This window comes from Camellia sinensis, chromosome 9 (genome assembly GCF_055761805.1).
Source record: "Camellia sinensis isolate YWXY chromosome 9, ASM5576180v1, whole genome shotgun sequence".
Lineage (NCBI taxonomy): Eukaryota > Viridiplantae > Streptophyta > Magnoliopsida > Ericales > Theaceae > Camellia > Camellia sinensis.
This window is the reverse complement of record NC_138969.1, coordinates 19,436,192-19,463,867: the sequence shown is the minus strand read 5'-3', so window position 1 is coordinate 19,463,867 and position 27,676 is coordinate 19,436,192. Positions and strand designations below refer to the sequence as shown.

The 27,676-nt window shown below is 44.9% G+C and overlaps 1 pseudogene; it reads right to left on the bottom strand.

Annotated features, from left to right (window-relative positions):
• Positions 1 to 24,837, bottom strand: part of LOC145799045 (putative germin-like protein 2-1) — a 65,044-nt pseudogene extending 40,207 nt beyond the window's left edge.
• Between the last annotated feature and the right edge of the window lie 2,839 nt (positions 24,838 to 27,676).

The following is a 27,676-nucleotide window of genomic DNA, read 5'->3' as shown; positions in this document are numbered from 1 at the left end:
CCTCAATCTCAATGGGTAGAACAGCCTCCATTCCATAGACCAATGAATATGGAGTTGCTCCAGTAGAAGTTCTAATTGAAGTCCTGTAGCCCCACAGAGCAAATGGCAGCTTGTCTGGCCAATCCCGATAGGTTCCCACCATCTTCTGCAGTATATGCTTGATATTCTTGTTGGCGGCCTCAACCGCTCCACTGGTCTGTGGCCGGTATGTAGATGACTTATGGAAAGCCACATTGTATTTCTCCAACAAGTCTATCACTTCTTTCTTGAAGTGGGAACCATTATCTGAAATTATCTCGTTTGGCACCCCGTAGCGACAGATGATGTTGTTTCTGATGAACTTTGCGACGTGCGACGCCTTCAACACCGCGTATGATTGGGCCTCAACCCACTTTGTGAAATAATCTATCGCTACCAGGATAAACTCATGCCCGTTTGACCCCTTCGGGGTAACAGCTCCGATCACATCAATTCCCCAGACTGAAAAAGGCCACGGCGAAGTCATGTTGTACAGTTTTGACAGCGGGATGTTCATGCGGTTTGCATGGATTTGACACTTGTGGCATCGCCGAACAAAACTAATACAATCCTCCTCCATGGTTGACCAGTAGTAGCCCTGTCTGAGGATCTTTCTGGCCAGCATTACTCCATTCATGTGTGCACCGCACTCCCCCCCATGGATGGCTTCCATCAGGCGTTTCGACTCTTCAGCTTCTACACAGAGCTTATGCATTCCCAGATGACCCCTTTTGTACAGCTTTCCCCCGCAGATAATGAACTGAGCAGCCATTCTCCTGACGGCCCTCTTATCTTTGGCATTTGCCCCTAGTGGATATGTCTCCTTTTCCAAGAAGTTCCAGATGTCGTAATACCAGGGGTTGCCATCTTGAACCTCATCTATGGCGGAAATTGACTCGTATGCCGGCACGAACTTCTGATCAATAATGACTGGACGCATCCGGACTCCGGACGGGATGTCTATCATAGAAGATAGAGTTGCTAATGAATCTGCAAACCTGTTGTTCTCTCTTACGAGGTGGGTGAAATTCAGCTTCTCAAACCGAGGAATTAACAAATCCAAGGTTTGGTGGTAGATTATCATCCTTTCCTCCTTGAGTTTCCAATCTCCTTTTGCTTGAGACACAACAAGGTTCGAGTCCCCAATGACGTCCAACCGTCTTGCCCCTAGTTCCAGGGCTGCTTCTAGGCCAGCAATACATGCCTCATACTCTGCTTCATTGTTGGAAACTTTGAACCAGAGCTTGAATGCTAAAGGGATACGGGAATCATCGGGCGCTATCAGCAACACCCCTATCCCATACCCATACTGGTTTGACGCTCCGTCAAAGTACATCGTCCAAGTTTCATCTTCGACGTGCAGAATGGCTTCATCTGGGAATAGATACTCAACCACTTCATCCCCCTCAACCGGGTGGTCGGCAAGGAACTCCGCTACCGCTCTCCCTTTTACCGACTTGCGCGTTACATACTTCAAATCAAATTCGGAGAGCAACAGCAGCCAACGAGCTAGCCTACCCGTAAGTGCTGGTTTCTCGAAGAGATATTTGATGGGATCCAAACGGGAAACCAACATTACAGAGTGAGCTAACAGGTAGTGCCGCAGCTTCCTGGTTGCCCATACCATGGCCAAACAAGCCTTCTCCAGCGGTGTATAGCGGGTCTCGTAATCCAGCATCTTTTTGCTCAGATAGTAGATGGCTCTTTCCACTTTGTCTTCTGACTCCTGCGCAAGCATGCAGCCCATGGTAGTCTCAGTTACCGAAAGGTACAATATCAACGGTCTCCCCGGCTCTGGTGGTGACAACACGGGTGGGTTCTGTAGATACTCTTTGATCTGCTCAAAAGCTGATTGACATCGGCCGTCCCATTGGAATTTCTTTCCTTTCTTCAGGAGACCAAAAAGTGGTTCACAAGTCAAGGTTAATTTAGAAATAAACCGTCTTATGAATTGCACTTTACCCAGAAAGCCTCGCACCTCCTTTTCAGTCCTTGGTGGTGGCATTTTTAAGATGGCCTTGATTTTGGAAGGGTCGACCTCGATGCCCCTTTGTGTAATCAGAAACCCTAGCATCTTCCCTGCTGTAACACCAAACGTGCATTTCTGGGGATTCAGTCGCAGCCGAAACTCTTTGATCCTTTGAAAGAATTTTTGTAAGGCGGTGTAGTGGCCCTCTCTATCTTTGGACTTGACAATCATGTCGTCCACATACACCTCGACCTCTTTATGGATCATATCATGCAATATTGTAGATGCTGCCCGTTGATACGTAGCTCCAGCATTTTTCAACCCGAATGGCATCACTCTATAACAATATGTCCCCCACGGGGTAGTGAATGCAGTCTTCTCCCGGTCTTCGGGTGCCATTACTATCTGATTATAGACTGAGAAACCATCCATAAACGAAAGCAAGGCGTGTCCTGCCGTGAAATCCACCAATTCATCGACGTGTAGCAAGGGGAAGTCGTCCTTCGGACTGGCCCTGTTCAAATCTCTGAAGTCTACACAGACCCGAATCCTGCCGTCCTTCTTTGGCACCGGAACAATGTTGGCCAACCAAGTTGGATATTCAGATACCAGCAGGAACCCTGCGTTAATTTGCTTGGTGACCTCTTCCTTAATTTTGAGAGCCCAGTCCGGGCGAATCCTTCTGAGTTTCTGTTTGACAGGGCGGGCCTCAGGATCAAGAGGGATCCGGTGCTGTACAATCTCAGGATCGATTCCAGGCATGTCTTCGTAGGACCACGCGAAAACATCTTTGAAATCATTTAATAAAGCGACTAAGCGCTCGCGCTCCTCTGAAGACAACGTGGACCCGATCTGGACCAGCCGCGGGTCCTTCTCAGTACCAACATTCACAGTAGTGATTTCATCCATTAAAGGTTTAACAAATCTTTCCTGCTCTTGATCAATTAATCGTTGCAAAACTGGGGGAATTTCTCCCTCGTTTTCATCAAAATTTTGAAAATCCTGATTTAAGCAATAAATCAAAGGCACAGAAAAATACTCGGAAACCACATCCACATCATTCTCATTAAATATTTCCAAGCCGTCAGATTCCTCTGTTACAACAGACTCAAAAGAAAATGAAAATGACGACCTAGACAGGACTGTGGCATCCGGGTTATCACCCCCAGGAATACCGGACTCAGACTCAGTCGAGCTGGAATCTGATTCCGACGCACAAGATTCGGTAGAATCAGATTCCGGCTCACTACCTGACCCGGAGCTGCTAGATAAAAAGCCTTCTTCATATTGCCAGATGAGAGAAGGTGCGATAGATGCATCCAAGATCGGCGCTGGAAAGCCCGCAGCTATTTCATCTCTAATCACAGAAACCGAAGAGTTATGCCCCAAGCACTCTTGGCCGATCGGAGGATCTGATAGTAGACTCGCCAGTGCTACCCCCATTTCAAGCTCTGTGCCCTCAGGATCCACTGCTTCACATTGCTCAACCTCAGTTGGTGGGTCTGTCTGCGCTTCGGCAACGTCATCCCCAGATAATTGTATGTCGAAGAAGATTTCAAAACCAGGCACGCGCTTCCCCTCCGCGTTTAGCCATGGCTCCGGGAAGCCGCAGAATGGAAAATCTTCCCCCTCCCGGACGAAACGTCCGTTTAGGGTACCCCAGATGGGCCTATGCATTAACTCAAATGGCTTCCCGGCCTTCTTTGCTCTGGCCCTTCCGGCCATTTCTTTTCCTTTCCTCACCCAATCCTCTTTGGTGGGCAGATAACCCAGTCCAAAGGCGTGAGGGTTGTGTGGCACTTCGGCCAACACTGAGACGCCCTTCCGGCCGCTTCTCCCTAATCCCATCCCGGGGGTATGTTTTAGCTTGTTCATGAGGTAGATAGATTGTGCACTAACATACATGCCCTCATTCACAGCCATGACATTCTGCACCACTTGAGCCTCGGCCAAAGTGAACCCCGATAAAAACACATCCTCCGTGCCGTGCTCAATCTCCAAGACAGGTGTAGACACTTCTGGCGGCGGATGGATTGATGAATTCCCGAAAATGATCGCTACCCCTTTCCCGCGGGGGTACTTTAGCATCTGATGTAGAGTGGAAGAGACTGCTTTGACCTGGTGCAACCACGGTCGCCCCAAAAGTAGGTTAAAGGTTGCGGGAACGTCCAAGATATGAAATTCGATACTGTGTTGTCCTGGACCAACCTTGGTTTGAATCTTAACAGTCCCCATCACTTCTCTGCTAGTATTGTCGTATGCTCTGATCACTTGGGTAGTTGGGACGAAGTCCGCGGGTTTTAACCCGATCGCATATGCCGTTCTGGTCGGGCAGACATTAATTGCAGACCCGGTATCAACAAGTACCACCGGTATCCACTTATCTCTACATTCGACAGAAATATAGAGAGGTTTGTTATGACTTGTGCCCTCAGGCGGTAGCTCCTTGTCCGAAAAGGTTAATGCCGGGGAACCTTCTCCCGGAAAAACCAGCCCAACCAGCTGTTCAGGCGTGGTGTCTATGGAGAGTTTGGACTTGTCCATAGCAGATAAGACAGCTTCTCTGTGTACTCGTGATGCCATTAGCAGTCCCCAGATGGAGATGTCTGCTTGTATCTTCTTTAATTGTTTCAGCACAGCTTCCTCTTCAATCTGCTTCTCCTTCTGTTTCTCCGTTTCTCTATCCTTCCCGGATGCCTCGGGTTGGTCCAGGTGTGGGGGTTTGAAATACCGCCCACTTCTTGTCATATGGTCAACCTCATCGAGGTACCAAGTGTCATCCGGTTGATTATTCCCCCAGTCTTCATCCGTGTGGGCAAGACATAAGTCATCGTCTTCCCACCACATTCCATCGGCAGCCAACAGACACCTGTCCGGCTCCGGTTTAGTTGCACTTGCAGTACTCTCTGTCCACACGCTCGCAGCATTCTCCATTTTCATGCACACAGCACTTTCGGTCCCCTCAGGGCCTTTAGCTTTCCTAATTCTCTCAGTCTCCTCAAACTTTTCTTGTTCCAGCTACGTCAGTACAGCTGTTTGTTCAACAATTCCCGTATCCTTAATGCCCATGTCCCGAGCGGAATTCTTAGCACCGGCGCTCTCCGGCGATTCAACTTGACTTTCGGCCATTCCGGCCACAACTGATATTTCTGCCCCTGCCGGGCTCTGTTCTGGTTGGGCTTCCCCCACTGCATCTGGTTGGTCTTTGAGCCATCCAGTGGCCTCCGCTGATCCCTCATAATCGTACCAATTGATTGACGCATCCCCCAGTTCCTGGTCATCGAGAAATTGCAGGTTGGCAAAGTCCTCCTCTACGGCTGTCAGATCATCTGCCCATAGCCCAGATCCATCCCCTCATGCATAGATCTCCTGTCTCTGGCAATTCTATACTTAGCCCAATTCGGCTCGTTGATAGGATATACTTGCTTGGATCATAAGCTCCCCCAGCAAAATTCTGTCCAGTCCCAGATTCAACAATCTCATTCTCTCCCAAAATCTGCCCTGCCCTATCTTCGATGGTCACCACCATCGGTTCTGGTTGGGTTTTAGAGATGTCCACCATGCACAAGAAGTCAGTGCAATCGGGAAGGAGCACCTCCGGCTTGGGTAGGTGGGTGGGAGTAATATAGATGCTAGGATCGTAAGATGCGACCCCAGTCTGGATAAAATTAATTCTTTTGGGAGGGGGAGGTTGGTTATGTGGTGGGAGAGGGTTGGTTGTGACATTGGGTTTATCAAGAGGCGCGATCACCTGTTTGTCAATAAGATCTTGGATCTCATGACGCAATCTGTAACAACGGTCAGTGTCATGACCGTGTTGTTGGTGATACGCACAGTATTTTGACGGGTCGTAAGAGGGGGGGAGTGGATTCGGTAATGGCTTTGGTTCCAGGGGTTTTAAATGATTCTTTCTGATCAATATTCCCAGAACTTTGGTCAGGGCATATATAGTGGGGTAAAGGTTCTTTGGCCTCGCGGTTGGAACCTGTTGGTTTGTGTGTTGCTTCCGAACGCGCCGGAGAAGGGTGTGGCAGTCATGGGCCTTGGAGGGGGAGGGGGAGTGGTGGTGACCATACTAACTTCCGAGGCTCTCGTATTTGCAGCGCCACTCGGGCCCGCATTGTTGTTACGATTGAACGTCCTCCTCGGTTGTTCTCTGTCATGGTCAAACAGACCTTGTTTCATTGCGTCTTCGATTTGCACCCCCATTTCATGTAAATCTGCGAAAGTAGGGAAGGGGACTACAATCATTCTCTGCATCAATTTCGGGTGGAGATTGCGCACAATCATCCGGATTTGATCTTTGTCAGTGGGCCTTAAGGTCATCATTGACGCCTTTGCCCTCCATCGGATCACAAAGTCCGAGAAAGTTTCTTTGGGCTCTTGCCTTGTCGTTTCGAGATCACGAGTTGTGATCTCGATCTGAGTGTTGTATTAATATTGTGCGACAAAGGCCTCAGCCATTTCATCCCAGTTCCTCTTCACTTCGTCTTGTAACTTTGCGTACCAATGGGAGGCCACACCCGACAGGGTTCAGCCGAATAATGAGAGCTTCTATGGTCGTGTTAGGCCCATTGGCCGCAAGATGTCTGCAAACAGTCGGATATGGACCATGGGGTCGCCGGACCCGTCAAAGCGGTCGATTTGTGGCATTTTGAACCTATCGGGGAGTGTTACGGCCTCCTCGGTATATCCATCTTCGATATCCGGCATAGCCTTGACCCCTTGGGATTTCTTGAAGAGCTTCTCCAATTTGCTCAATTTCAGAGCTGTATGATCAACCTCGACCTCGAAGGGAGAGTCCGGGTGATTGGATGTATGGACCTTGGACAGTTGTGGTGGAAGCGGGGGCGGAGCTGGCCCCGTTGGAAGATTCGTGTCCTCTTGTAAATTTTGGACATGCGGCAGGGTATTCTGGGCATTTGGTGGGGCGTTCTGAATAGTAGGTGCCTGCTCAGGTAACGGAGCCCCTGCCGGAGGAGGAATTTGGTGTGAAGCAGATGCCGCATTCTGCTGTTGCAGTCTGGTGATTAGTTCGGCCTGTTGGGCCATGATCGCGGCCTGCTGTTTGGAGAACTCCGTTTGACGGGCGGCATCATCATGCATCTGTCTCATGCTCTCCTGCATCTGGTGCATTAGAGCTTCCATCCCTGATGTATTTTGTTGATCCATCTGTCTAACTAGTATGTCAATTTCTACAGCAGTAATTGAGACCTCAGTCCTATAGTCCTCTGATGAAGTAACCCACTGCTCTGACAACCTCTGTTCTGACACACTGCGCCTTTTCGGCTTCCTTCTGGTAACAGGGGGTAGAGAATGGAACACCGGCTGTCCGTCGATTAGATCCTCAGATCGATGGAGTCGACGACCTCATGTCCAAAGTGCTTGGGGAATGCCTGTCGGGTTGGAAGCAATTGTGCTAGAACTGACCTAGCAAAAGATAAATAAAGCGAAAAGGAAATAAATAAACAGATAAACGGACAGCATAACAGCTTAAAATAAAATGCATGACACACAGTCGGGCATAACAACACACAGTCAATAAGCTGAATAACACACTGTCCTCAAACACTGATTATTATCCCTGTATCACTGTCCCCTAAAACAGAATCTGATACCCGCAGATAGCTGATTCTCAAATACTGGCTGATGCCCGCAGGCCTGATACCCATAATACTGAACTGATGCCCGCAGGCCTGATGCTGACAATACCGAACTGATGCCCGCAGGCTTGATACTCAAACTCATATACTGATCTGATGCCCGCAGGCCTGATACTGTCAATATTGAACTGATGCCCGCAGGCCTGATACCCAAACTCATATACTGATACATGCATTCCTGTAGAGACGCACTCTAAAGCACATAACAGATAAGTGAGAGCCAAAACACCCCTATGTTGGGGTAGGGTTTCCCTGTCCTATTTTGTCAGGAGCTAGGGTTTCACTACGCACGCAGCGGTTTCAAACAACCTATAAACGGGTAAGCAGCCTGTCCTAATTTGGAATGGTCACTCTGGATCCGAATATGCACTAGGTCGAATGGTCAAAAAGGGTGCCCCGGTAAAACTGGGGTTTGTGTTCCCATACTGGCAGAGCCCACAACCGGTCAGCCTTATGGTCATGCCTTGACAAGACAAGCCTCCGGCAAACCGTTCAGGAATAGCAGATGGCAAACACGGTGTCCTAGGCGCACCAATGCAAATGCAATGCAAAGAATCACACAAGTGTAGTCAAAAACAGATATCATGAGTTCGAGTCAAGTTCTCTAAATCCCCAGCAGAGTCGCCAGAAACTGTAGACAGGCCCGCGGGGGACCTCGCTACAGCTCGGACTCAACTTTCGTTAGTCACGGTTCTAAGTCTGAACCGAAGAGTCCAAATCCGGCAAATCGTTTTGAGAAAACAGATTTTTGAAAGAAGTGCCAAACATGGACTGTTTTGCCAGATACAGAGTCGCCACCTAAATATTTTATTTTGGGAAATTTAGGAAACCCTGACTCGGTGCCAAAAGGCCACGTGTCCGTCATCACCAAAGTTGCCTCGGCTCGGGAACTTGGGTACGATTGGGGAAGGTCACTTCGTGAGCACCCCCGCTCGCCCGGTCATAGACCGGCCTCTACTAACCATGATATCAATTTTTGAAAACATTGTGAGTTCTTATTCCGGTTTATTAGCCTAGGTTACTATGTGATGCGCATAGCATACAAATATAGACCGAGTCGCCTGAATTGGAACAAAACATTTCATGCTTGTTTTTTAAAGTGGTTTGCTACCCGCAGGTAGGCTTTAAAACATTTGATGATTTATTCCAATTTAAGTAACCCAACCTTCACCCACAGGCATTCAGGCAGTTATATCAGATAAGCATATAGCCTCATGGTAAGCATGCTATTCATGGCAGTCACTCACACGCATGCAAGGATGCTAAAGCATAAAGCTTACCGAGTACTCCAAGCCAAAATAGGAATTCATTAGAAATCATGCATGATCCTAACTATACAGAAATGCCTAATGTAACACATGAAAAATGCAATTATAACAGGCTCGGCTATTCTAAGATGGCATATGAAATGTTACAACTATCATGTATTCAACTTTGAAATTGAAAGTACAATGCAGTTAGTATGATGCGCCAAGCCCGGTGCATGCAATACAGATGAATGAATGCAAACATGCTGTCATACTGTATGCTAATTTAAATATGCCCTAATCTAACCATCATAAGCGGATAAATAAAAGGGAGAAAGACGTGGGGTTGGAAGACATACATCACACTCACGCACACTTATTACAGTTGTGCCCTCACTCGGAGGGTCTGAATAAATAATACAGTCCAAATATTACAGTCCCGAATAAAAGAATATTACAGTCCAAAATATTACAAAATCCTAATTAATTAATGAATTAACTAAGAAAGCAAATAAAACTGGCGTGCAAGCCAGGGACTGCCTTGCTTCTGATGGATGATGCATGTCCGGGTTGCCTTGCGCGGAAATCCACCGGAATGCCCCAATTAGCCTCTGTTTACACCTGTTCTTGAAATGCGTGCCAAGTCCCGAAAAGTTACTGATTCTTTATTTTGCTGCAACAGAGAGCAGGAAAGGGGCATAGATATATGCATGCACAGATATATGCATGCCTCGATCCTCGTGCCACCAATCACGCATACCGAGGCATGATGGCCGAGGAGTCGAATTACACAATTCAATATAGGATGAATGCACATGAAAACACAATAAAACCTAACTCCATCATAGATAATCCGGAGTGTCGGTGACTGGGGAATTAAGACGCGTTCCGTCACTCGGAGTACGAAATGCACCTCGTTTCCCGTGCCCGGGCTAACTCCTATCCCGAACACGATGCAATATGCATGACATGCATGAAATGCGACTGAGATACAATCCTAACATACACAATGCTATGAAAATGAGATGCCTCGAAATGCGTGCACACGGGCACGTAAACCGAGAATATGACAAAATGTGATCTAAGATACAACCTAGTATGCACTATGTTGTAAAAATGAGATGCCTCGAAATGCGTGCACACGGGCACGCAAACCGAGAAAATGACAGAATGCAATCTAAGATACAACCTAGTATGCACAATGCTATGAAAATGAGGTGCCTCGAAGTGCGTGCACACGGGCACGCAAACCGAGAAAATGACATACACAATGCGAATGACATAAAAATGTGACATGATATGGGCTTAAACCAACATGAGTGAGCCTCAGCCACACTCACATAGGATGCCGAATAATGAAAATGGAGTGCCTCGAAATGCGTGCACACGGGCACGCAAACCGAGGCGGTGGCAAAATGCGATGCAATGACATGAAAACATGATATAGGCTTATACCAACATGAGTGAGCCTCAGCCACACTCACATAGGATGCCGGCGGATAAAAATGGAGTGCCTCGAAATACGTGCACACGGGCACGCAAACCGAGGCGATGACAGAATGCGATGCAAATGACATGGAAATGATAAATGGGCTTATACCAACATGAGTGAGCCTCAGCCACACTCACATAGGATGCCGGCGGATAAGAATGAAGTGCCTCGAAATGCGTGCACACGGGCACGCAAACCGAGGTAATGGTAGAATGCGATGCAAATGACATGAAAACATGATATGGGCTTATACCAACATGAGTGAGCCTCAGCCACACTCACATAGGATGCCGGCGGATAAAAATGGAGTGCCTCGAAATGCGTGCACACGGGCATCCAAATCGAGGCGATGACAGAATACGATGCAAATGACATGAAAATGACAAATGGGCTTATACCAACATGAGTGAGCCTCAGCCACACTCACATAGGATGCCGGCGGATAAAAATAAAGTGCCTCGAAATGCGTGCACACGGGCACGCAAACCGAGGCAATGGCGGAATGCGATGTAATGACATGAAAACATGATATGGGCTTATACCAACATGAGTGAGCCTCAGCCACACTCATATAGGATGCCGGATGATGAAAATGAAGTGCCTCGAAATGCGTGCACACGGGCACGCAAACCGAGGCGGTGGCAAAATGCGATTCAATGACATGAAAACATGATATAGGCTTATACCAACATGAGTGAGCCTCAGCCACACTCACATAGGATGCCGGCGGATAAAAATGGAGTGCCTCGAAATGCGTACGCACGGGCACGCAAACCGAGGCGATGACAGAATGCGATGCAAATGACATGAAAACATGATATGAGCTTATACCAACATGAGTGAGCCTCAGCCACACTCACATAGGATGCCGTCGGATAAAAACGAAGTGCCTCGAAATGCGTGCACACGGGCACGCAAACCGAGGCGATGGCAAAATGCGATGTAATGACATGAAAACATGATATGGGCTTATACCAACATGAGTGAGCCTCAGCCACACTCACATAGGATGCCGTCGGATAAAAACGAAGTGCCTCGAAATGTGTGCACACGGGCACGCAAACCGAGGCGATGGCAAAATGCGATGTAATGACATGAAAACATGATATGGGCTTATACCAACATGAGTGAGCCTCTGCCACACTCACATAGGATGCCGGCGGATAAAAATGAAGTGCCTCGAAATGCGTGCACATGGGCACGCAAACCGAGGCAATGATAGAATGCGATGTAATGACATGAAATGATGATATGGGCTTATACCAACATGAGTGAGCCTCAGCCACACTCACATAAGATGCCGGCGGATAAAAATGAAGTGCCTCGAAATGCGTGCACACGGGCACGCAAACCGAGGCAATGATAGAATGTGATGAAATGACATGGAAATGGCATGAAATCATTCTAATGGAATTTCAGCACTAAAATATGGGGGAAAGCAGTCCCGAAATGAGGCGAAATGATACCAAATGCGTGGAATTGTCCCGAAATGCGAATTTAGGCACCCGAAATGGCCTATAGCTATGCCAAACATGCACAATATGGACATGCAATGCAAAGACAGAAGCTAGGCAGTCCCAAAAAAGGCACTTTCACAGTTATAAACATGGCCAAACAGCAAGCATAGGTATGGCAAAAATATCATGCAAGAATAGGGGCCAAGAGAGGGGTAATGAAGCAAGTGATATAAGAAAAACCCAAACTGAAAAATTTCCTTCTACAACATTGAAGAGGGACCAAAAATATGAATGTTCACAGTGTATGGAAAGCTTCGAATCAATATACAAACATGCTAAAAAAATGCAATGCAAAATGAGGCTCAAAAGTGGCTATAACATGAGGTATACAAAATAATCACCAAACAGCCAAAGACCCTTAATAAAACATGTAGAATGGGCCAAAATAGGACTATTTCCAGAACTGTAAAATGGCCAAAAACAAAAGCATGATAGGCTAACTAAACATGCAAGAATGGGGAATAAAAGAGGGATATAACAAGAAGTGGCATATGGAGGTCCCAAACCATGAAAGGACCTAAATGAAATATGAAGAATGGACCAAAATAAGCACTTTTTCAGAACTGTAAAATGGCCAAAAACAAAAGCATGGTAGGCTGCCATTGCATGCAAAAATGGGGAAGAAAAGAGGAGTATAAAGGTAAGTACAACATGGAAGTCCCAAATGGTGTTGAGCCCTTCTTCAATGTTGAAGAGGGGCTCAAAATAAGCCTAATATCAGTTTACAACATGCTCAAAAACAGATTACTCATGGGCCAAAAATAGTATGCAAGACTATGACATATAAGAGGATCAATGAAGCAAGTGTGTCATGGAGGGCTCAAACAGGGTTGAGCCCTTAATGAAAAGTGAAGATGAGCTCAAAAGAGGGCCCCTTTCAGTTAGGGCCGGAGCTTGAAACAAAAAGCATAAAAGGCTTACCAATGGATCAAGAAAAAGGGTCAAAGTGAAGAAATGTTACTCACCCTTGAAGACTAAGAATTTTGTTGCTTCTTGAACCAATTTGCAGCTTCTTTGGCCTTTGAGAAGCCTTCCTTGTTGCTGGAAATGAGGTGGTGGTGGTAGAGCTTGGTGGTGTAGAAGGAATGGTGCTTAGGGGCTTAGAAATTTTCAAGGAAATGAGAAGGATAAAGATGGAGTTGTGTATGGAGGCTTGAACAACAATTTTTTCTAACCCCAACATGTGATATAGCTTGCTTGTTATAAGGGCCAAAGAGGGGGTGTAAAGGTGGGGGAAAAGGAGAGCAACTTTCCCCCACAAAATATCCCCCGGATAAAGATCTTTTCTGGGGGATAAAGCTCCACAGCTGTAAAGTGCACAGTGCAAGGAGCTCGGCCGGCCTATTACTTTTGCTGCAGGTGGCCGGCCGGCCACACCCCCTAGCCGGCCGGCTAGGGGTCAAAAGGGTCAATCAGATTTAGTGGCCGGCCACCAACTGATGGTGTCCTCCTATCTGTGTACAACACAACCCTGTGGTTAAAAGTCCAAGAAAGTGGGTCCAAGGGGTTCAACATTAGCTCGGAAAGAGGGGTTCAAAAGGGTCAGGTGGAATTACTGGCCGGCCACCAACTTTTTAGGGTCCTCCCATGTGTGTATATCACAAATATGTGGTTCAAAGTTCAAGAAAATGGGCCCAAGGTGTTCAACATTAGCCCGGAAGGAGGGGGTCAAAAGGGTCAAGTAGCATTAATGGCCGGCCACCATTTTTTAGGGTCCTCCCATGTGTGTACATCACAAATATGTGGTTCAAAGTTCAAGAAAATGGGCCAAAGGTGTTCAACATTAGCCCGGAAGTGCGAAAAACGGGCGCCGGAGGGCGTCGGCGGATGTATAACTGGTTGCTGCAACAATTGCTGGCATCCCACCCTTCAGTGACCTCTCTAGTGATAAAACAGAGGTACCTGCCAAAAATGAACGAAAAATGTTGCAAAACGAATGTTCGGGGGCCAAAACGCGCAGTTCAGGGTCCCGAAAATGGGCTGTTAAGCACCGAAAGTGGCGTTCGGCCACGAAGTGGGTTTCTCAGACCCCAGTGTCCCTCAAAAGGGAGAAAATAAGATGTATTCCAAAAACCGGAGCAATAGGAGATGGTTGAGCGGTCCCGAACCGAGGCACACGGCCTGACGGCTCTGAAAACCGGAAACTGGACTCCGAAATGGGAAAAATGGCCTACGGCCACAAAATGTAGCCTACGGACATTGAGAGATGGTCTACGGGACCTCTCCCTTCCCTCAGGGAAAGAAACAAAGAAAACCGAGCCTGGTTCGCAAACCGAGGCAAAGTACAAAAGGGGGTTCGGAAGTCCGGAGGCAGGGCTCACGGCCGTGACTCTGAAACTTCTGAACAAGCACATTATGCAACATCACCAAGCGCTCAATCGGTGACGTCTGAGTCTTAAGGTCGGTCAAAAATGGGGTGTCTACAGGCGCTCGATCCATGCTCAAGCGTGAGACACAGGTCCTCGCTCGAGCGTGAACTCTCTCGCTCGAGCGGACTGTAAACATATGAAAAGTACTGGATACACGCATTTCACGCTCGAGCGTTACTTTCCCCGCTCGAGCGGGATGCATGTACTCAGAGTTTACGCTCGAGCGTGGAGTTCCCCGCTCGAGCATGGATCCAAAATCTGGAATTTCCAGATTTGTCTCCAAGCACAAAACTCAACATTTAAAGCATCAAATTCGATTCCTTTGGGCCAATTTTCTGGAATACACTTTAAAACTCATAATATGACATGTTTTGAAGATCAATTTGCAAAATCAAAGCCCAAAGGTGAGTCAATTAAACACAATTTCAAATAAACTTCAAGAACATAAAGTGTATGTAACATGCATGTGTTCAATTGAAATCAAAGCTTCCAATACGTAATCAAATGAGTCAAAACTTCCAAAAACATGATGAATTCATGAACTATAATCAAGTTATGGACATGCATGCAGCAATTTCCATGAAAACAACCTCAAAATGCTAGAACATGTACATGCATGCATGATTTAAGCTTCAATTCAACATTTTGAACCAATTCTAGACTCTAATCGCCAAACTTCCATGAAACATGCAAGATACAACTTAAATACAAGTTCAAAAAGGTGATTCTCCTACCTTAGGTCCTCAATTTCAAGAATGGAAGCTCAATTTGTGCAATTATCCTCCAAATCTTCTAATTCTCCAAGCCAATTTGATGAACTCAAGTCTTTCCTCCTACTCTCCCTCTCTCAATCGGTTTTGGTCTCAAGAATGAACAAAATGATGCAACACAAGCTCTAACAAGACTTAACAAAGTGGCCCACTTCTATGGCATTTTGGTAAATAAGCCAACTAATGTAATTTACCATTATTTAATCTAATTAAATCATTCTAAATCACATTTCAATCAAATCTACCATAAAATCATATAAATTCTAATTAACATAAAACATTAATCGATTTCAGATTCGGCCGCCGATAAGGCCTTCAATTTACAGTTTAAACTTAAAACATGAACAGATCAATTAACAGTCAAACAGATAGAATTGCATTTAAACTAATACACTAAATCAATTAGTTCAGAATGTCAGTCAAATCAATTACTTAATCATGTTCAGTCACAGTTTAGCATTAATCAGTGGTATTATCAGTAAACAGTTGTGAGGGTTGTCAAATACCCTCATATGGACTCTTACAGTCTGTTCGGTTCGATACATGTCTTACGACATAGATATCTGCCTAAAATGGATTAACATAATTGGATAATCGGATAGAACTACAAATAGTGCGTTTTGCTTACTGTTAATAGGCATTATTAACGTTCTGTTATTTGTAAGTTAACCTTATTGATTCAAGGTGAACAAATGGAACAATGATGCTTGTGAGCCCCGAATCATTCTGTTTGCCAATGATGAATCGAAACCGCTATGAGATAAATTGTTCTGTCCCTATTGATCGCACTGTAATGATACATATGTCTTCTATCAATAAGTATTGTTAATGTTATGATATACATAAAACGATTATGTCAACTTGTAATGAACCATTGTGTGACGGTATTCTTATAAATTTGAGGTATTCTGTTCTGTTTGTTAGTTCTGTTGATGTTATGACCTGATATGTGTTATGTGGTCTTTAAGACCTAATGATTTCTGATATGGAACAAAGTGTTGTACGGAACTAAGTGTTGCAATGCGAGTCACCTCTAGAATCCATGCGAGACACCTCTTGAGTCCGTACATACATGAACTAGGCTTAAAGCCAATCTGGGCCTATAGCCATTCTGTATGATCTGTTAGGCCAGAGGCCCTTCTGTATGATCTGTTAGGCCTGAGGCCAATCTGTATTTTCTGGTATGAAACAAAGTGTTGTAGGGAACTAAGTGCTACAGTGTGAGTCACCTCTAGAATCCGTACGAGACACCTCTTGGGTTCATACATGCATGAACAGGGCTGAGGCCGTTCTGCATTCTGGGCTTAATGCCACTCTGTTTAAGGGCTTAATGTCACTCTGTTTAAGGGCTCAATGCCACTCTGTTCAAGGGCTTAAAGCCATTCTATTTGAAGACTGGGCCCAAGGCCGTTCTGGAAACAATTACAGGATAAGATTAACTACATGTATTTTGCATTATATACGCATTGATATGCATTGTAATTCAAGTTGATCATTGAATTATTTAAGTACTATTATTCACTGAGATTGTCTCACTCTGTATTATGTCTGATTCTATAGGTAGCAAATCTGCAGGTCAGACATAACCCTCGATCCCATCTCTCTCTTGTCAACCTCTGTGTGTCCAGGCCTTTGGATGAAGCCTGCCCATTTTTTTGTGGAGTTTTGCTAAGTTTTTGGCTTGTACGCTAATTTCCTATAATATGTTTCCAATGTTTTTGTTATACACCCAAGCAAGGGGCGATGTTTGTATATGTGTATGTAAATATTCACCATCTGATGTACTATTTGTGATCCTGGCATGATAGTGGTCGCTCAATGGATATAGTTTCTTTTTATTTCATGTTATTTTATAATATATAATGCTTCCGTTCAGACCCCATATATTATGTACAACAGGTTAAGTGTCCACTTCTGAATAGGTCATGCCCAAACTTTTAGGGGCGGGTTTGGGACGTCACAATGCTCTTTTGGTGAGCCACCAACACAAGTAAATAAGAAAAGAGAAGGGGGCACAACCCCCTCCTATTTGGGACCTCAAAACCACTTTTCCACCACTGAAATTCCTCTGGATTTCAATGGTGAAGAGGCCAAATAAAGGTGATCACAAAGGCCTAAAGTGATGGCTCAGAAGCCTAGCAAATAAGGCATGCAAGGGAGTAGACCACCCCCAACACCAAAGAAGCCTTAAATAAACATTTCAAGCACTTAAAATCAGAACTTTTTGCAGTTAAGAGTTAAACCAAAATAAGCATGCAAATAGGGCCAAATAAGCTATGAAAACAAAACTTTAAAGAGGTAAAAGACTCACCCTTGAAGAACCTCTTTAAAACAGCAAATTCAGAGGCAAATACCAAGCTTAAACCACTCAAAAGAAACCTCCAAGAATCTCAGCTCAGTAGTGAAGGTGTTTCACTAGGTGCTTTAGTGCAAAAGTGTGAAGAAAATACACTTTTGAGCACAAACAAGTGCAAATATAGAGAGAGAGAAAGAAATATATAGAGAGAGAGAGAGATATGTTTTGTATCTCAAATTTTCAGAACCTCTGGAAAGGGAGAGAGGCCTCCCCTCTTATAGAAATCCAAGTCTCAAGCTTGTTAAACAAGCTAGAGGCTTGGTTCAATCCTCCATACAAGTGTATGGAGGATGAAATTTGTGCTCACCAGCTGTCACAGCTAGCACAAAAATATCTGCAAAAGCAAACAAAAAGGTCTCGGCCAAAAAGTATGGCCGACTGGCCAATAAAGGTGCCGATCTGCCATCAGAGGTGCTAACCGGCCACCACTGATGGCCAATGGAAAGAAGGAACGGCCGATAGGCATGAGGCCTGGCCGATGGGTTGTAGGGCTGGCCAACAAGCCACCCTCTTCCCTCAGAAACAAAACCACAAGTTCTTAGTCCACAACCAAGCACAAAATAGACAAGTTGAGAGGTTCTAAGGCAAGGCGCGTAGCCGAGACCTTCAGGAACTCAAAACGAACACGAGCATGGATAATCATCGAATGTTCAAACGATGACGTCCAAGTCTTGAGGACGGTCAAAAATGGGGTGTCTACAGGCTAATAACAAAAGATTTTAAGGAAAGAAACAAAATGAAATCTTAATGATAGAAGAACTTCAAGTTGCAAGTATTCCAGAGTCTTGGCAATTCTTTGCCTTCACTGTCTTCAAGCCGATATGCTCTATTGCCCAGGACCGAGATGATTCTATAAGGTCCCTCCCAGTTTGAGCCAAGCTTGCCCTCTCTAGGATTCTTTTTGTTGCTGACAACCTTTCTCAGGACGAGGTCCCTAACTTGAAACTCTCGTGGGTTGACCTTTTTGTTGTAAGCCTTGGCAAGCTGCTGCTAGTATGTCCTCAGCTGAATTGTTGCATTCTCCCTTCTTTCTTCTAATAGATCTAGATCTTGGGCTAAAAATGCATCATTAGTCCCATTCTCCACTTCCTGGGTTCTGACCCCTAGAATGTCGACCTCTAATGGGATTACTGCCTCTGTGCCATAAGCCATGGCAAATGGGGATTCTCCAATTGATCTTTTCGGCGTAGTCTGATATGCCCAGAGTACACTAGGCAACTCATCCACCCACTTTGCCTTTGCTGCTTCTAGCTTTTTCTTAATCTCATCCAATATAGTTTTGTTGGATGCTTCTGCCTGTCCATTGTTTTGAGGGAAGCTTGGAGTGGAATACTAGTTTTTAATCTTGTACTTTGCACAGAAGCTCTTGATTAGCTTACTGTCAAACTGCGTACCATTGTCTACTATTATTGCCCTTGGGATCCCAAACCTGGTGATGATGTTCTTCCATATGAAGTTCTTTACATCAATATCCCAAATCTTTGCAAGGAGTTCAGCTTCAACCCACTTGGTGAAGTAATCTATTACCACTAGCAGGAACTTCCTTTGTCCAGTTGCTTGAGGCAGTTGTCTAACAAGATCCATGCCCCATTGGGCAAATGGCCAAGGGATGGACACTTGGTTCAAATCTGCTGCTGGTTGGTGTATCAAAGGTGCAAACCTCTGACACTTCTCACACTTTCTGACATAGGCCTCAGCATCTTTCTGCATATAGGGCCACCAGTACCCTGAGTAATGGCCCTATGAGCAAGTGACCTGTCTCCAGTGTGGCTTCTACATACTCCTTCATGTATCTCATACAAGAAGTCTTCAACTTGTGAAGGATGCACACACCTCAAAAGGGGACCAGTAAAAGATCTTCTGTAAAGATGCCCCTCTGTTGTCAGACTGAATCTTGCCAACTTCAGTCTGATCTTGTGCTTCTTTATGATCATCTGGAAGTTTTCCCTCTTTAAGGAATACTATTATTGCATCCATCCAGCTTGGTCCCATCTCCACACATATTGCTTCATGCTCTGTGTTCAGTGGTTCTGCACTTGGACCTAATAAATAGTCAACCATTATTGTCCTTACCTCTCCTAGTTTTATTGCACTAGCCATGTTGGCCAAGGCATCAGTATGGTTGTTGTCATCTCGGCTAACTTGCTGTAGTCGGCAATTTTGGAACAATGCTATCAATCTGCCCACCTCCTTTACATAGGCCACCATCTTTTCATCTCGGGTAGCGTATTCGCCTGTTGCCTGGTTAACAATAAGCTAGGAGTCACAGAAGACCATTACCTCGTCGACTTCCATTACTGCTGCCAACTTTAATCCTGCTATCAGTGCTTCATACTCTGCTTCGTTGTTTGAGGCCTTAAATCCCAAATGAATGGATTGTTCCAGCATCTGTCCATCCGGCGATACTAGCACTACTCCTGCCCCCGCTCCTTGTCGGTTTGAACTTCCGTCGACAAACAGGAAGAAGGAGTCGCCGACGTAAATACTACAGGGCCTGAGTTTCTCTTCTTTCCTCTATTCTGTTGTTCCTAGCTGGGTTTCTCTTTGTTCACCTGGACATCATATACCTCAGCTCGACGGAGCCCAATGTATGATGGCGCCTGGTGTGAACTCGACCACGAAGTCGGCCAAAACTTAGCCTTTGATTGCTGTTCTGGGTCTGAATTCAAGGTCATATTGGCCCAACACCATTGCCCATCTGGCTATCTTACCTGTCAGATCTCCTTGCTGCAACAGGGACTTCAAAGGATGCTCAGTTAACACCACAATCTTATGGGCTTGAAAGTAGTGATTTAGCTTCTTGGAGGCCATTATTAGAGTCAATGTCAACTTCTCCAAGGACAGGTATCTGGTCTCTGCATCTGCTAGGGTTTTACTTACGTAGTAAACTACCCTCTGTTCTCCCTTATCTTCCCTGATTATTACTACACTTACTGCATGCTCTGAGACCACCAAGTATAAGAATAACTCCTCTCCAAGTACTGGATTTGAGAGAACTGGAGCAGTGGTCAAGTATTTCTTCAAGTCGGCCAAGGCGACTTCGCACTCCTCTATCCATAAGAAATCTGTGGCTTTCTTTACTAGACTGAAGAAAGGTTTGCATTTATCAAAACTTCTGCTTATGAATCTGTTTAGGGTTGTAGCCCTTCCAGTCAACATCTACAGTTGCTTTGTCGACGTTAGGCTCTCTAACTCCAGAATGGCCTTAATTTGATCCGGGCTTGCCTCAATGCCCTTGTTGGTGACCAAGTATCCCAAGAATTTCCCTGACCCAACTCCAAATGCGCACTTTGATGCATTGAGTCGGAGCCGAAATGTCCTTAGGATGTCAAAGACTATCTTTAGGTTGACTAGATGATCCTCAGGTTCCTTGGTCTTTACGACCATGTCATCAATGTAAACCTCTACTGTTTTGCCTATTAAATGCCTAAACATCTTACTCACCAATCTTTGGTAAGTTGCTCTTGCATTTTTCAATCCAAAAGGCATCACTCTGTAGCAATGCAACCCTTTTGGGGTGATAAATACGGTCTTCTCCTCATCTGGGGGGTACATGGCTATCTGATGATACCCTCTGTAAGTGTGTAGGAAGCTCATCCTCTCATGCCCTGAAGTGGCATCCACCAATTAGTCAATCTTGGGTAGAGGGAAACTGTCTTTGGGATAAACCTTGTTCAGGCTGGTGAAGTCCATATAGACCCTCCACTTCCCATTCTTTTTTCACAACCACCGTGTTTGATAACCATGTCGGGTAATTTACCTCTCGAATGGCTCTGGCCTCCAGAAGTTTATCCACTTCCTCTTCTACTGCCTCAACATACATCAACGTCGGCCTTCTTGCTCACTGGATGGCAGGTTTAGTAGACTTGTCCACATTCAATTTATGGCAAGTGACCTCAGGATCAATGCCAGGCATCTCGTATGGTATCCAAGTAAACACCTCAAGGCTTACTCTCAAGAATGCTTCGAACTCCCTTTTCTCTTCCTCGACCAAGCCTGAGCCAAGGAGGAAGAAGCATTCTTCATCCCCTTGCTGGACTAAGATCTTCTTCAGGGCTTCCTCACTTTTCTTGATTGGTTCCTTGCCAACGTCCTCAAGGACCTCCATGTCCTCGTCTTCAATCTCTGCTGCTTCTGCTTCTCGAATGTTGCAGGTGGATTTCATTGCTGCCATGGAGCAATTTTTTGCCTACACTTGATCCCCTCTGACCTTCTCAATTCCATGTTCTGTTAGGAACCGTAACAGTTGGTGCAATGTTGAGGAAACAGCCCTCATTGCGTGCAACCATGGCCTTCCCAAGATAACATTGTAAGGGGAGGGAGTGTCAATTATTGTGAACTCAGGTTTTACCTTCTTGGTGCCAGCCTGAACCTCCAGGCTTCCTGCCCCCAAGGGCCATGTCGGCTTTCCATTGAACCCGACCATTGGATTGTTCCAGATCATCTTGGTGAAGGCCAAGCTCCTTGTAACACCTAATGTACATGATGTCACAAGAGCTGCCCTGGTCGATCAGAATTAGCTTTACCTGGCACTCTCCAATCTAGAAGGATATTACCAAGGCATCGTTGTGTGGATGTTGCACCATCTCTAGGTCGTCTTCAGTAAAGGATACCACTGGTCCCTGGCACTCGTCTACCCTAGGTCTCTTCTGTCGGACCTGATACACATGTTGCAAGTGTTTTACCTTCTGAGTTTTCCCACGTATCTCGTTCTCATTGACCTTCAAGTGAATCACATTGAGGTGGTGCTGCCGGTGCTTGAGGCAGTCTTGCTTGTTCTTCCCTTATCCTGGTTTCATCTACCAGGTCCCTTAGATAACCTTGTCTTACCAGGTTTTCCAAATGTGCCTTTAAGGCTCTACACCCTTGAGTTAGATGCCCATCTTCGTTATGGTAGGCACAGTGTTTCCCCAGACTTCTTCCTATAAATTCACCAGGAAGCTTCTCTGGTGCTCTATAATAGGGCTGATTCTGGATTCTTTCCAAGACTTTGTAAATCGGAATTTGGAATACGGTTGTGACTGCCTGTGCAGCCCTCAGTCCTGTCTCTTGCTTATTGTACCCACTATTACCTCGACCTCGCTTCGGCGAGCCATTTTTCTTCTCTTGTTTCGACACCTTTGCCCCCGGCGTGTCCTCCTCAGCCCTGGCATACTTTTCTATCCTAGCCCTAAGTTCCTCCATACTTTTTGGCAATGTCTTTGCCAGTGATTTTCGAAACAGGCAATCATCTTTCAGGCTGTTCTTAAAAGACATGATCGCCACCTCATGGTTGCATCTTGGTAATCAGTTGAACACCTCATAGTACCTTTTGGCATAGGCCCTAAGGCTTTCATCCTCGCCAATTCTTAGAGCCATCAGGGCATCCACCCTCAATGGATGTAGTTTGTTTGTCACAAATCTAGCCACGAACATCTCGGCTAGGCCTTCCCAACTTTTCACAGTTTCCTTTTGGCAACTTGTGAAACCAGTCTGATGCGATCTCCCTAAAGGATGAGGGGAACACCTTGCAGAGTAACAATTCGTTCCTGGTGTATAGTGCCATTGAGTTCAGGTACAAGCCGACGTGAAAGTTATGGTTAGACTTACCGTCGTATATTTTGAATCTCGGCATGTGAAACATTTTCAGGGCCTCAAATTTGTCCAATTCAACCGAAAACGGCGTTCTCAGCTTGAGAGGTGAGGTTACCTCGGCATCTTGTCACTTCCTCTGGAGGTAATCCCTCAAGTCCTCCTTGGTTCATCTAAGAGCTCGGCTATCAATGGATTTCAACCTTTTCGGTGCGCTACTCCCAGTATCGTTATGAGTCCTTTTGGACCTTTCTCCATTAGTTACGTCGCAACACAGTTCTTTCCCTTGAACATGCCAATGTTCTTTGGGGTCAATTTCTTTGGTACGATGCGTCCTCCGAGAATCCCCCTTCATTGACTCTCCTCGCCTGACCTCCCTTGAAGGTCGGTGAGAGTGTTCCTTGCTCCTGGTGTGTTGAGGGACTGTAAGGACTGTTTTCTGCCCTCCCTTCTGGGCATTGTTCTTGGCCGCTGGAATCGACGTGTCTTGTAACGGGAATGGTGGCTGCATGACGTTGTTCTGCATCATGAAATTGACGACCGATTGCAGGTCCACCAATTTGTTCGCCATTCCCTTCATTTCGTCGTCCCTCCGCAGGCATCTATCTTTCCATACCTGGAGGTCGTCCTTGTTATAATACCCGTCTCAGTCTGACTTCTTTGGTACGTCGCCCTCCTTGCCGACGTCTTTCTCTCCGGGATTCTGATCCCGAGTTTTTTCGTTGTAGTTATCTTCCTCCCGTTAGGGTTAATGTGCTTACCATTCCTAGTAGGGATGTCGTCTCCAACCTTTTCTTTCTGTCCATCGTTGGCCATCTATTCTCCTTTCTTTCCCACAGACAACACCAAATTGTGTGTGTAGTTTTCTAACTACACTGCCAAATAGGTACTCAGCTGGAGAACACTGGCAGAACAGATTGGGCCCAAACGACCTGTCACAGAAAAAAAAAGACTCTGGCGGTGGTTCATCCACCCGGGGACACTCCGACGATCAAGTCAGTTATCTCTCAAAGATAACAAAAGTGTTTAACTCACAATTCATAATACAAAAAGCGTACCTTAGACCCACGAGGGTGCCTTACTTTTATAACCAACACTGACCTGATCCTTGTAGAAGTCTAGCTTCAATGGACTTTGGCTCAATGCCTATCCAGGACTCTCAAATAGATAAAGATAAACTCTCTAAGAGTTTTATCCTTATCCAGGCTAAAGCCCTCCCTCATTCTAGGACTCTTGTAACTTATTCGTTCATTTCGGATTCCGATATCTCCGCAGATAACCTCGGCCTAGCCGAGATTACCTCACATCAAGTCAAGGACACATGGCACCATAGCTGGCACTTCGGTGCCATCTTGGCCACGTGTTACTATCCAAAAAATATGTCCTCACACAAAGCTACCTTCTAGGATTGTCAAGATTTCAGTAGCGCAAAGGTGGGTGTAAGGAGGGTTGATATCCATTGGTGTATAGTCAATACGGACCATTAATACGCCAAGAGTGTTAAGCCCCGGTATCTGAGCTACACTAACTGGGGTCTGCTTAAAGCCAATTGCATTAGATGTTTTAGAGGCCATGTGACGTCCACTAAAGAAATAATCATTGGCTTGAAACCATGCTGGGGTTCTTACATGCAAGACCGTTCACTAGCACTGTCATGATCAAGAAAGTCACACAATCACTATTAGTAATAAATAATAATCTTGCAATTAGAGTTTGTACACAAATACAAAGACATGCAAGAATGGTGTTGTACCTTGACCAGTTGGTTCAGCAACACAGAAATCTTAAAGAGGACTATTGTCAGAAGCCAAGGCAGCGTAGAATGATAAAGATAAGAGTCCTAACAATAGACTTGTGGAGGCCATTTGAGAAGATAAAAAGAATGAGAATTATTTGAAAGAACTTATTAAAAGAGTAATTGAGGTGTAGACATGGTATGGAAGAAAAATGTATATATAGACTTATATATAATAGGGATATATATATATTGAAAAACCTAGAAATCCCCTAGATGTTGATTTGTGATTATGTATCAATTTTAAGCAGAAAACAACAATCCCAATCAAACAATCAAGACAAATCGACACAACGATTTTACGTGGAAAAAACCACAATTGGAACACCTCCAATTGTGATAAAAAAAATCACGGGCAACAGCCACAAAACAATCCACTAAGAAGATATAAAGGAATTATACAGGTATACTCTTAATTACCTAGCGAATCCACGCCCGAATTGAACCAACCTCTATGTGTCTCTTCCAACCCCGTCTTCACCTCGGAATTGTCTTGATGATGAGCCACTCCAGAACCTACCAAAGCTTCAGGCTCGAATTCTTCAGAATCCACCGAAGAACAACTCTCTCTTTTGTGTAGAATAAACAAACAAACCTTTGATGTATGCTTCTTAAATCATGAGTTGAATACTCAATAAAATATCAAAGAAAACAAGCAAAATAGCCCCAGATATAAACCCTAGAACCCAAGAAGAAGATCTGGAGGCGTAATCCTAGATGTGGACTGAAACACGTATTTATAGAAAACTGTCCCGCGATCTCCGCTCGAGCGTCAGATTGGCCGCTCGAGCGGACCTACGCTCGAGCGTGGATAGTTCCGCTCGAGGGGAAAAAACAACATCCAGTATTTTTGCAAGCAAATAAACTTCTGGAACTCAGTATTCTCTGCTCGAGCGGGGGAATGTCCGCTCGAGCGGACAAGTAAGTTGGAATGCATTTTTGCATTTTGCTTCAGGGGCGCTACCCGTCGACCCCACCATGGCGCTGCCCCTGACCCGCCAAGGGGCGCTGCCCCCTCGACCCCCGCGAGCTGACTGGGCAGCTCGATCCCCGTCATAATCAGCGAAGTGGCAATCTTGAAAGTATTAACATCACAAACTTCTCTGCAAGGCACAATTCAGGTTGGATTCACATCTAAACACTCATAGCCTCACTGAAATAAAAAGTGCGAAAACAAATATAACTTAAAGGAGTTTTGTTAAACGGGTTTGCTAAGAATAAAAACCTAACAATCTCCCCCTTTGGCAATGCCATGACAAAACACACCTAACAAATAAAATCCTAAACACCCCAACCCTTACAGCCAATAAAAACAAACTTCTTTCTCAAGGTCATGATCTGCAAAACAACTATTAGTGCGACAATCTCCAAAACAACTATTAGTCCCACAAGAGTATATGAAAAAGCAATAAACATATGACACGATTATCTTGAAACAGGAGATGGAAAACATGAATAGATGAAAACTAAGACTCATGAAAAACTACTCTCAAACAACAAAAGTAAGATCATAAACCACACAAGCAATGATATGACGATGTAAATACCAGGAACATGCAAGAAGGAAATAATTAGCAAACAGTGCATAGCAACATGCAAAGCAACTAGCCAATCTCCCTTACCAAACAAATCAAAGTATCCATGCTAACAAACTCTTGTAATGATAAACCAAACTCCCCTTCACTAAAAACAATGAACAAGAAGAAAAACAACAAAAAATAATATGGTGGAGCAAGCAAGAAATCTTAGATTTGTACCTTAAAACACACAAGATTATCCAAGAAGCACAATTACTAGTAAACAAAATGTGCACAGTCTGTAGAAGATTTCTCATAAGAGAAAGTGATGCATTATGTGAAAAGCATAGATCCCATGATAAAAGTGTGTGTGTGACTCTTGGAGTTCGACAAACACTAGATTCAATCCTAGTAGTGATCTGAAAGTTGGACCTCCGACAAGAGAATCTAAGCACAACAAAGGAAAGTCAAACCACTAGGAATCAAGGGATATTTGGTGAGTAAAGGCGGAGGCTCCCCCTCAATCAATGAATCCCTTCTTTTTTTTCTTTCTTTTTCACATTTTTTGTTCTTTTCTTTCTTTTGCACATTTTTTTTCTTTCTTTTGCACACGTTTTTTTTTTTCTTTCTTTCGCACACTCATTGGCGGCTGACATGCTTAAGAGTATGGAAACCGAACCAGAGAAGCATGGATATAATACGGATGGCCTGGTTGGTGACTCTGAGGTAGCCTTTTCCTCATGGCTAGACTACAAAGAATAGAGGGGAAAGTCGTGGAGATGCAAAAAGATGGAAGGTGGTTAAGAGACTCAACATCACCCCTGATATACTAGTATAGGTCAATTCCTCTAGAAAAGCAAAAGATACAATGCCAGAAGTCTATAAAAAAAAATAATCACTAAGGTGGAAGACTCCGATATTTGCTAATCTAAGAGTGTGTACAGAATGAGACATACTAATCAAAAAACACACACTCCAAAATGAGTAATGGCCACAGAAAGTACACACATATTAACATATAATGGATATTCTCATCAATTCCAATATGCACCAAGGACTATACAAAAATTTCAAGCTTGCAAAACCATACTAAGAAAATCTTTTTTTTTTTTTTTTAAACAAAGCAAGACAGAAAGCGAACAAGCACACATCAAATGACTCAAAAAAAACACACAAAAACCCAAAAACTAAAAAGAATAAACAAATTAACACAAGTCAAGTTTTCTCACCCAAACCGCTTTAGTATGAAAAAAATTGTGAGAATTGCAGTTCTTGGGTGGTGTCTTGACGTTGCGGTCCCCTTTCCCTTCAATGGGAACCCGTCTAGACTTGGTGTCCAACTTCCTATTCCTAGGACTAGACAAACAAAACCTTTGTTCACGATTGGTCTCA